The sequence below is a fragment of the Haliaeetus leucocephalus genome, unplaced genomic scaffold (genome assembly GCF_000737465.1).
Source record: "Haliaeetus leucocephalus isolate CR32 unplaced genomic scaffold, Haliaeetus_leucocephalus-4.0 Scaffold566, whole genome shotgun sequence".
Classification (NCBI taxonomy): domain Eukaryota; kingdom Metazoa; phylum Chordata; class Aves; order Accipitriformes; family Accipitridae; genus Haliaeetus; species Haliaeetus leucocephalus.
Window position 1 is genome coordinate 5432125 of NW_010973002.1, and position 12395 is coordinate 5444519.

The 12395-nt window shown below is 39.9% G+C and overlaps 1 long non-coding RNA gene across 1 annotated transcript in view; it reads right to left on the bottom strand.

Annotated features, from left to right (window-relative positions):
• Positions 1–1336: 1336 nt before the first annotated feature.
• Positions 1337–12395, bottom strand: part of LOC104838087 — an 11446-nt gene continuing 387 nt past the window's right edge. Inside the window, exons 2-3 of the long non-coding RNA XR_775020.1 lie at positions 6563–6565; positions 1337–1347 (exon numbers count right to left, since the gene is read on the bottom strand). This is a non-coding gene — a long non-coding RNA (uncharacterized LOC104838087). The remainder of the gene's footprint in view (positions 1348–6562; positions 6566–12395) is intronic.

Below are 12395 nucleotides of genomic sequence, written 5' to 3' on the forward strand. Positions count from 1 at the left end.
ATTTCCAGCATGTTGGATTAGTATCTGTGATAAAGAGCTTTGCATCTGACTGAAAAAAGCAGCTTTTTTTCTCTGAACTGAGCAACAGCTGACTTCTCTGGCCCTCTCTTATTTTCATCCAGGCACCTAATTGTCTTGGGAAAAATGACCTGTTTATCAAGTTAAACAAAACAACTGCTCTCCAGAACAGACCAATAAAACAGGATTTATATGAGGAGCTACGGGTTTATTGGCTATTGGTTTAAGCTGTTTGTCCTATTTTAGGAGAGTACCATTTTTATTAGGTTTTCCCCCCTGTTGAAAAGACTATTAATTACATTGTCATAAATAAGGAACTACATTGTTTAATATGGCCGTTAAAAAGGAGATTTATAGATCACATGATCACAAGGGTTCACTTGGGTCTCATAGTAATTAATAGAAATGGATGTATAGGAGCAGTTCACTACATGCTTTTGTTTGACCTTTCTGCCCTACATTTTGGACCACTTTGAGATTGTTTTATGTAACCTCTTCAAAAACTGACCTTCATTGCCCTCTGCTGGCTACATCATTTACTCATTGCACAGCATAACTCACCGTGCACAAACTAGGATGTTAGCTGGACAAGTTAGGGGACACCCTAAGAAGGCTGATAGGGGTAGGAGCTGTCTCAGGGACTGTCAGCAGCAAAGCTGTGGTCTAGCTTTGCTGTCTACTGCATCCATGTCAATGAGCTTCGTGCATAGGTACCTATAGCTACATTACAGCAAGTGCACAGCCACTTAGGGCAGAGACATCATCTGAGGAAAAGAGTGAATCTTCCTAAAAAAAAAAATATGTTTTTAAAACAATCATATTAGTTCAAACCTGTACATTAGAGCCTGCTCTGATAATCCAGCAAAAAGGCAGACCAGTATATCTTAAAAGCCTTTTTTAATGCCTGTATTTAAAACAATTTTATTTCAGGGTCAGTGTAAAAATAATCACTTTCTATAGTAGCATAACTTGTCTGTTGGTGTTTCAGAGGAACTGTTCAGGAAACACTGCAGAACGATAGCCGACCCTAGGTTACCGATACGTATTTTGTCTCACGTCAACAGTGAATGGTGTTTGTTGGTAATATGGTGATTTATGTGAAATGTGGTTATGGGCACAATCCAGCCTCTTGCAGATGCATTTCCATGAAACCAGGGAATTTGATAGTTGGTTATTTGGTTGGCAGGGGCAGCTGAGGGCCCAGAGCTGAAGCAAGCATTGAATCAGAGCTCGTCTCTGTGGCTTAGCAGTGAAGAGGATACATCGCAGGTTAAGTGCACTGGAGGAGTAGGGACCTTTGCATTGCGGTTGTCTTTACTACACCTATTTCTTGAGTAAGTACAATGCTGTTGTGCCTCCTTTCATGAGCAGCTAATTCGCTGAACACTGAAAAAATTCTGCTTTCATACATTCTCCATGTGCTTGGCAGGTGCTGATCACACATGCTGTAGGAAGCCGGCTTTGAAAGTGATGAAAATCCCCTTTCTCACAGAGATAATGTAGCTTATGACTCTCTGGCTCTCTTATTTTTTTCAGCCATATCCTTTTCCTTGAAAATAATTCTGAGAAGAAGTTTTTGTCAAATATAAGATGGCATATTTGGCAGAGCCCCATGTAGGCATTTTTTTCACCAAGTAGGAGGATTGTGTTACAGAAGTGGAACCCTACAGGTACTTTATGTACGAAAAAGATTTAAAATGAGGGCAACAGAACATTCCGGGCACCTTGAGTTTTCAGCAATTAGATCAAAATAAAATCACAACGTAGTGGACATACCAAACTGTGGAGTGGAGCTGTCTTTGAGGAAGAAAGAATTACCTTAAAGAAAAAAAAAATTATATAAAGACGAGACAGAAAAAGTTAAATGAGTCATGGTCGTGGAATGGAGAAGTGGGTATTTCTCTCATTCTGCCTGAGTTCCCCTTTGAAATCAGCAGTGATAATGCCCTGTGGTTTTCTCTGAAAGGGTTTTAAGACACACAGGACTGCATCCATTTTCCCACGGTTCATCAGTGGACTTTACCAATGCTGTCTTTAACCTTCAGGATAGTTACTGGAAACTCTTGAGACTCTGCCAGGTCTGCTAGATAAGACAGGATTTTCACATAAGATCTCTGAGTTCCTTCTGCACAAGACAGTAAGCAAAGTCCCCTCTGTGTAGCTGTCATAAGGCCATTTAATGCTGGATACACCATTTCCTTTAAAGGAAAGAGAGGGGGAGAGCATTATTCTATTAAACTCACCTTTCAATAACACGTTTATACAGCAGCCTAGTTCCTATCCCTTATTCATCATCATTGAGACTTAGACCATTCTCAACCCATTAGTGGATAATGTTCCATAAGAAGAAAGCTAGGCTTTTCATTGGAGCAAAAGATGAGACCTGACTGACAGCCTACAGAGAAGATGCTCAGCGTGCAAAGGCCTTCCAGGCTTCCTGAAGTGCAACATGGCTCTAGTCAATGCGCTACACAATCAAGACACAAATGTTTAAACCTTAATTCATCTGATTCCCTCTGATCTAATTTGGCTGTTAAGTCCACACATCTTGAAGGAGAAAACAGCTGCGCTAAGTCCTGTGAACTGCATGTCCCTAGAAATGTGAAGTACTCTTTGCTCTAGCTCAACAGACTCCATATGGCAACTCGCAGGTTTATCTGTCTGAGCGCGGGTGAGTCAGAAGTGAACAGTACCGTGTGGGCAGAGGAAGACTCCTCAAACTGAGGTAATGCTGAAAGTGGCTACAGTCAAATTCTTCAGTGTCACGATGGTTTCCCACCTGTGACTCATCTGTCTGTCCTGCCATGACCATGTATCTGCTTTGCACAGCCCCAGAAGGGAACGCTTCCCTCCACACACCTCCTGGGCTTGAAAACAAACATTCAGCGTGACCGAATGCTCCAAATCCAGTACAAATTAACCTTAAGAAATGATATCATTAAAATGCTCTGCTCCTAGAGGTTGTTATGAAAGGCATATGTTAGACAGCTAAGCAGCTGTCCAGTTTGTCTTTACATGGTCAGTATTCTGGATACTGACTTGAGTTAAATGCCAAAATAAAGTAAGATGCATTTGGGATTTAAAAAAAAAAACAAAACCAAAAAAAACCCCAAACAAAACATCTTGAAGACTTGAAAGTAAAGCATTTAGACTCCCAGGAGATAAGACAGAGAGACCATAAATCCTTCCCTGTCATTAGAATCAAACATTAGAGTATCTGTCCTGTTCAAGAAAACCCACAGAAATGGAAAATGTCATTTATGAATAATTATCCCTTTTTCTGGGCTCCTACTCACTTTACCAAGCCATCTGTAAAAATGGCCCCACCTCCATCAGAGCAAAGGCAAAAGAAAATTTATTTTTGACAAGATGACAAAATGTCAGGAGGGGTCCTCAGCAGGATCCTAGGAAATTGATTAAAAAGAAGACAGGCTTCTTTTTAAAATGTTATGAAATCAGATTTTCTAATGGTATCCCATGGCTTTTTCCTATTCTCCATTAGTCTGGAATGGAAAATGTTCAAAGGATCTTGCCGTGAAAATGCTTCCTATAGAATAATGAAAATCTCTGCTTCCATCTTGAAAGCAACATGAGCCTGCTATACATTAAAACAACAGACAACAAATGAAGTTTCCATGCAAGAAGTTCTGGGAAAGGGAAATGCAAACTCGTACTCATCTCTCCCTTGTCTCTTTTGATGTCATACATACATTCATCAGAGAAATGCAGAAACAAATTGAGTGGAGGATAATGAGTCTGAGGAAAATTTTCAGAAACTTCTGGCTTCTCTTTTAACAAACACCAAATCAACAACACATCGTTAGCTCATAAGAGACCCCATCCAAAATCAGTGAAATCAGTGGGAAAGCTCCCAGCTGGCTTCAGCAGGCTCTGAATCAACAAAAGTGCAATTACAGATGCTTAAAATTTTTTTCAGTGAAGTGACTTTTAAAATGAAAAATAGCTTTTTAACAACAGTGAAATTCTCTTGGGACCATTTGTTTTCATTTACGTACTTTTCTCTCTTTGGTGGAGCAGGCTGGAAGTAAATAAATATTTTCCATCTCACCCATCCGCCAAACTTTTTAATTTCATTTCTTTCTTTTTTACTGGAAAACGAATATGAGAAACAGCATGAAGCAGGGAAGGGTTCAAGAAGACAACATAGTGGTCAGATCAGAGAGCTGGCCCACCTGGAAAGCAGTATGCCTGCTAGAAGCAGGGGACAAATGATCCCAGAGGTGGGCAGCTTAGCCAGTTCTCTTACTTTCTTGGTTTTCCCAGCAAGTGACTCCTTTCTCCCTTGTCTTTTTTGATGTTGCACACAAATGAATTAAAGAAATGCAGAAATGACACTGCATGGAGTCTGAGAAAACTTGCAGAAAGTCTTAAAATATGTCAGCAGAATTGATAGATTTCAAACAAATCCTACATTTGAGCAGAAACAGAAAACATCAGCTGTTTCTTGGTCTGCTGCAGGTATATGGGGACTATGGTCACCCACGACAGCCTGCAGAGTTCTCCTTCATGATTCTTCCCTTGTCTGTCCATTCAGTTTTCCGAAAAACATTAAAATACTCACAGTAAGTCTCCATCTTCCACTGTAATACCTGGAAGACCACCTTGCTGAGCTTCTGTGTCATTTTCCCCTTCGGCTGAAGGCACCACACCCATGAGACCGATCTGCCCTCAACAAGTGAAACACACCTGCAGTAACATTAAACATCTGGTTTCCTGAAGGTGTCCAGGCAGATACAGTGGCTAGGATTATCTGTGTGCATTTAGACATGCTCTTATTTAGGAGAGGGTTATCAGTTGGGTTGTTGTAGTTGGTGTAGGTGTCAAGGTGTTGGTAGTGGGGGGCTGCAGGTGTGGCCCCTGTGAGAAGAGGCCAGGGACACAGCTAGTTCCAGCCAGCTCCAGCAGATCTGCTGCAGGACACTGCTGAGCCCAGCAGCCAAGCTGGTGGCACCCCTGGGAAAATGTATTTAAGAGAGGGCAGACACCAAACAAGTAAGTGAAAAAGTGCCCAGTGAGCACCCAGGCTGAAGAAGGAGGGAGAGGAGATGCTCCAGGTGCTAGAGAAGATATTGCCCTGTAGCCTGTGGAGAAGACCATGCTGGAGCAGATATCCACACTGCAGCCCACAGAGGATCCCATTCCAAAGTTAGTAGATATTTTCTGAAGGAACAGCAGCCAGTGGAGACACCATGCAGGACCTGGTATATCTGAAGGACTGCAGCCTGTGGAAAGGACCCATGCTGGAACAAGGGGAAAATTGTGAGGAGGAAGGAGCGGCAGAGAGGAACTGTTATGGGCTGACCACAACCCCCTGTTGCCCATCCTCCCTGTGCTGCGTGGGCTGGAGAGGAGGTATAGGAGCCAGGAATCAAGGAGTGAAGTTAAGTCTGGGAAGAAATGGGTGAGTGGGGGGAAAGTGTTGCTTTAATTTTTGCTTTTGATTTTCACTATCTAAATATATTTTAATTGGCAATAAATTAAATTAATTTTCCCCAAGTCAAGTCTGGTTTGCTTGAGATGATAACTGGAAGTGATCTCCCTGTCTTTATCTCAACCAAAAAGATTTTTAATCCTATTTTCCCTCCATGTACTGCTGAGGAAGGGAAGTGAGTGAGCAGCTGCAGAGGGGTGTCTGGCTGCCGCTCCTGGTCAACCTATCATAGCTGTATACCTTTCTGTTGCTGCTGGCTATCAGTTGCATTGCACTACTGTCTCAAAGCTCCAGCTAAAACATGAGTTCCTTTACACAAGGTGTTTCAAACATGCAGATCTCTTCTCAGTCACTGCCAGCCACTAACAGCTAATAAATGTGTAAGCTAAAACACTAAGCAGCCATCTAAATAAATGCATTAATGACATCAGTTTTCCCTTCTTTCTTTTCAACCCTTCTGAATTGTTGCAAGTATTTTGTGCTATCCTGCCATCCCCTCAAGAACAGTCTCCAGCCTTGTGTTTAGCATTACTAAAATCTGGAGTAATAGTGTCTCTCCTTTTTTTTCCCCTGCAAATGTGTTTTAATTAGTAAAATCTTTGAGCCTTGAAAAGAGATTTAATACATGTCAACGCAAGAACTGATGTTACTTGAGTCCATAACACTTTCTGTGTTATTTCATAGCCATAATTCACTGCATTCAAGCATCCTATTTGTTTTGCTAACTACTGATGTGTATTGGCCAAACACATTTGCTGAGATCTCTGCTTAATAACAGGGCTCCTGAACAGAGATGAGAGTTGGGAAGCTCTGGTGGTCTGCAGCATCTGAAGACATTATACCCACAGAAACCAGGAGAGGCAGAAGAGGCAGATTCTCAACTTTCTTATGACACTCTAAAAGTTGATCTTCTGATTTGCAGTGCTCATAAATCTACTTAGAGTAGGTCTCACTGCAAGAACTAAGAGCATGAGTTAAAGCCTCACACCTTGACCACAGTCAGCCAGGTTAGAAATGGTTACCTGGCTATCAGGTTAGAAGGTCAGAAGTGATTGTACTTAATGCCAGCTGCAGCACCCCTTTATGAGCTACGGCCTGCATAAACTACTCTATTCCAACTGCACTCACCCATAGGATTATGTAGACAAAAGGTGTAGGCAGAAGCTCAGATAACTTTCTGGCACAAAAGAAATCTTACTTTGATTTGTGTCTTTCTACCCAGTGTTGTTATACACTACACACAAATTACACATTTGCATTCATCCTTTTAATAACGAATTGTCAGGACAATTCCCCAGTTAAGTCCTGTCTATTGCATTCTTCATCTGTTCCATCTCTCACTCCTTCCATCTTTCTCCTCTTTTGCACTCTTTCTCCGACAATCCTTTCTTTCATGTGGGGGGAAATAACACTCCATCCAAACTGACATGGACTTACTGGCTTGCACAAGGTCTCTGTCACTTCTCGAGGTAAGTTTCTGAGCTTAGGACACAGAGATCTTGAGCCTGAGTGGGTCTTACGGTTAACAACCCAGTGTATACTAGAATTTTCCACATTTATCCAACACTGTAGCATTATGTTTCCTGAATACTGCCATATGGCTTGAAAAAGATGAAAAATGCATTATACTTTCTGTGCATACAGAAGTATGTGAAAAAATATGTTTGTTTTCTATATGCAGGAACTCTATGAACTCTGTTTTTCTCTAAATACATTCAGAGGTCCATGACCACATCTGAAAATGTTTCCTGTCATCCCTTCATGTTTCCTATAAAAATCCAGTATGCTACCATAAATGTCAAGAATAAGGCCAGATAGTTTCAATTACTTGTTTCAAGAAGACGCCTTTTCAATCACAACTTTTTACTTAAAGGTCAGCTGCTTGGGTCACACTACACGTCAAGAGGCAGACTTTGTGATTATTGAAATTTTCTGTATGTGTAAGTGTCAGAAGGCAAGGAAGAGCAGACTGCCTACATAAAAGAGCATTTTATAGCAAGAATTACTTCAGGCACATAGGCTACCACTGAAAGGATGGAAATCTTGAGAGGAATATGCCTGTACTGGATAGTTTAGTTCCATTTGATGTGCGTCACTGGCCAGAGTTGCACAAGATCTACAGTTACATCATGCTAATGTTCCCAGCAAAGACAGGTGAGTATCAATAGATGTGGTTTCATCATGGCCAAAGGCAGCACCTTATAATTTCAGTGGAAAGGCTCTCAAGGACAATGAAGAATTTGGATGAGGTGGTTGTTTTCTGTGATTTTGCTAAGAACTTAATGTAAGTGGGAGGCCTTGTAGATGGCCATGTACAAAATACTAACACATTTTTGTTACTTTATAAGTTTCTTCCCTAGGCTTCAATCTAGAAAACTCATTCTTGGAGTCAGAAGGGTCTGGAAGACATACATCCCATTAGAAACCTGAAACAGCAGGGTTGTAGGGCTAGGAAATCTTGCTGTGGTACACAGCCTGCCAGGCAGGCATGGATTTGTATTACGTAACCTGTGTTAATTCATTAATTTAAATACCTCCTGAAAAACTGAGATAATTCAGTTCAGCTGCAAAGCTTAGTGGTGAGGTAGTTACAAAAGGAGGAAAACTCATTTCCCTATCTATAGCGTCTGACACAACTGAGGGAGTCCACGAATAAAGACTCTTCTGCTTACACAAAAGAATAATCTCTGTAGCCCCACCATGAACTTCACATTAGTTGAATAATCCTATAAGCAGCACTCCTCACTGTCTACTTCCAAAATCTCTTTCCCACCCTGTTTTAATGTAAGGTGTTTCCATGAAGCTGAAATCTGTCCCACAGAAGCACGTACAGACCTCCTTATGTAGGTTCCTTAAACTTATTCTTGCACGCAATGACCTAAACCAACACCACCACCAGGGATCTCCTCCAGCTGTGAAAGGCTGTGGGAGAACTGCCAGTAACTGATGGCTTTAACGAATCAGCTCAAACTTTAAACTCTTTTATTAAAAATTAAAATGGTCCTTCCTTTTTTTGTAATATGAAATTTTTAAAAAACTATCAACAATGTTACTTTCACATCACAATACTGGCAAAGTTCTGAAAAGGAAGTCCTGTCTAGACGTTTTTAGACGTATCTATACTTTATTCATCTCTGAAAAAAATTTAGGTCCCATTGCGGTAAATGTAGTTTGGTTGACACAGGTAGTGGTTTGTAAGACTTTTCTTGCACATCCTGTTCTCTGAACCGAAGAAGAATGAAGCAAAGCTAGTTACAAAAGCTTCAAACAAATTAGTTTTTTGTGGTAGGAAGTGTACTTCTAGCTGGGGAGAGGCACAACCGACTGCACATGGAACTTCCAGGTAACATCATTTTTCAGAGATTTCTTAAAAATACTTGACTAATCTCCATCTCGCTAATGCAAGAGATTGCATTTCTCTTTGTCTTCTAACACTGTTCTTCACCTGCATTGTCTTCTAGAAGTTCATCTTTTTATACAGTTCGTATTTAGGTAACTGTTTTTATCACAGCCATTTGTCATGAAAACACAAAGCAATATATTCAGGATGAATTTTTCACATGAGGAGGAACAAATAAAAGTAATTAAACATTTTACATGAAAAACTACTATTATTGTTCATCTGTTATAATAAACAATAATAATGAAAATATTACTGCTGATTTTTTCAACTTTCCAGGAGTCATCTCTTTGCCCAACCTGAAACTCAACTACAATAAAACGTACTATAAAAACTCACATGGACTTTACATCTCTGTGTCAGAACTGTTCAGTGAAAGCTCTGATGGACATAACATTACGAGCATGAAATAATTACAACTAGAACTGGTAGACAGTATCTTCATAACACACATATTATGAATGTATTCTAATGCATTTCCCAGGGGCGCAAACATACCACAGATACTGTGACACCATAACATAGAAATGGGTATTTCCAAAATAATTTATGAAAATGATAGTTCATACGCAGTGGGAAATGCAGCTCCTGAGACTCATCATGAGTATGACCAACAAGCATTGCCACAGAGTCACAGAAAGTATAGCTCAGGCAAACATGGGGGAGATTATTCAAGCCAATGTTACACAACAGAAAATATGCCCAGGGAAATCGGTAGGAATGACTATAATAGTCAAAATATTGATTAGTTGTTAAAATGTGACATAAAAATTGACAGATTTAATTAATACTTTGGAAAGCAAAATATCAAAGTCATAAAGGCAGACATCAAGAAGTATTTTCCAGATGTCAGGCATAAGAAGCATGTGAAGCAAATGGTAAATCTGATAAAATATCATGAAATCAATTATGCAAGTGAATTAAATAAGGGGTTACAAGAAATTTACATAACTACTTTTTTTTATTATTCATAGAAGTTGATCATAGTAACCTACCTTAGATCTTCACTTTTAAGGTAGAAAAGGTGAAGCATTACCAAGATGTTCAAGCATTAATAAGACGTTCATAAAGAAGATGCAGGAATAAATTAATTTTGAAAGTGACTTTCTCAATCATTTCTTCACTGATGTAAATTACCTTTAAGTAATAACAATAATCAAAGGAGGTAGATACATTTCTTCATTGGCAATTATCACGGAAGAAGTCCACATATCTATGTTCACAGCTACAAATGATATTTTTGATTTTTTCGTCTTGTACAGGGTTATGTAGCAATCCTTTAGGATTGAGAATAAAATAAAATACTCTCCCTCCTCGTCCTGCCCAGAGACAAAGGAAATGCAGAGCCTGATCTTCACTTCTTGTGCAATTGAGTGCATCCCCTGTGCTCTCCTCAACCCACCAGCTTGTTCTGCAGTGCGTTATACCTAACGGTGGTCATGTGATGTAGAACAGACTTGCAAGTACTATATGTACTTCATTAATCACCAACTTAAGGCCTCCTCCACATCACAGTTGACTTTGCTGTAGGATGATACTCATACTGAAAGAAACAGGACATGGCTAGAGGCTGGGGAACACTAACCTTGTGCTGTGTTTTAGTTTTGTGTATTACAGGCACCCATGAGTTAGGAGCATTGTGCATAAAATAATGTGACAGCTAGGATAGCGTAAAGAAAGCTTTGAACCTTTTTGCACTCCAGACTTCTTTTATGTGCATTTTGGATAGACCCAGAGAGCTGGCTTGGATAATGTGAGTCAGGTTAACCTAGACCATCATTTTTAGAATGAGTTACTGCACTTTGGGACGAAATAGAACAGTTCTGTTATTTAGACACTGAGTTTATTTCCTGCATTATTTAGGAGTGTCTGTGATAATCACAGCTTACCAGCAGTGTACTGGCACCCTGGCAGTGAAGCACCATGCAATCTGAAATTTGGCTGGGGGATTTGACATTTTTCTTCTCCTTCTCTACTTTCAAGACCTTCCCCCATTTCTTCTGCGGTTTTCCTCACGCAATAGCTTTGTCCAAATGTTCCACTGTTTAATTGATATAATTTCTCAGTGGTTTTGCAAATATTCATTATTTGCTGTGTGTAATGATTAAGAAATAGGAGATCAAGTTACATTATTGTCACTATTGCACAAATGAATAAAATTCAGACACACCACTCCCCGAATACATTGTGTACGGTATTTTGATAAAAAGCAAAAGTCAGTATCAAAGAATAGTGAAATGGATTAAAAGATGCCAAGGAAGAGTAGTATAGCTGCAAAAACATGTAGACTGGGTATTTAGGATAGTCTGAGATGACTCGTTCTACATCAAATTTCTTATTTTTTTCCATCCAATACCTACGTTTATACATTTGCAATGGCATTTGTCTCAGAGCAGTCAGTTCACTAGTTTCAGTTATGCCTGCTGAGTTTATTTTTTCCAGGTTTTTCTGTTCTTTGGCAGGTTAAAAATGCTTTTGAGATTCACCTCTGGGATAAATTCTGATACATATCTATTTCCAAATCTCATTTTCCATATGCTTCTATGAATATCAGAGACATATGAGCATATCAAAGGTAGTTTTAAGAGTTGCTTACAGATTGTGCCATGGACAAAACAGAAAACCAGTTTGGTTCTTCTCATACCCAGGAACGTTTCCTTCCTTTAGGGCATGGCTGTGAAAACAGAATGTTTATGGATGTAAAGTTGCAGGCTTGAGCTTTACATCTTTAATTGTGAACTGCTAAATCAAACCGAGAGATTGCCTTTAGGTCTCTGCCTGGTTTTAATCGCATAGTCTTATTCTGTGGTTGTCCTATTCTAAACATTTCTGCTTTTCTGCTCCAAGCATTTCTGTTGGTTATTTGAGTGGGGTGAGGAACTAGATGTGCTTTGTTCTAAGCCTAATTTAATATGATTCTATTTCCGGAGTGTCATGAAATTCAAAAAGAAAAAATGCAAAGTCCTGAACCTGAGATGAGCTAGCCCACTGCAGTGATGTAGTGTGGAGACTGACCAGCTTTAATAGCAGCTCTGCTGAAAAGGACTGGGGTCTTCCTTGACAATATGCTCAACATCAGCCAGCAGTGTGCCCTGGAAGCAAGAAAGGACAACAGCATCCTGGACTGAATTAATAAGAGTCCTGCTACTGATTATTCCCCTTTACTTGGCACTTACTGGACTGCATATGTAAACCTGCATCCAGTTTTGTATCCCCAAATACATGAAAGATGAAGACAGACCTTAGCAAGTGTATTTAGCAAGATGCCACCAAGATGGTCAGGAGCTGGACCAAATGTTCTGTAAGGAAAATCTGGAGGATTTGGGCTTATCAGCCTGAGGAAGAGATGTTTTAGGGAGGACCTAACAGATGCCTGCCAGTGTCTACTGGCAGGTTAGAAGAAGGAGCCAAGCTTTTCACTGGGGCGATAGTGGTTGTAACCTGGAACACAGAAGGTTCCAAGTGGACTCAAGGACAAAAACAAACAAATAAAAAAAAATCTGTGAAGGTAATTAAGCATTTAAT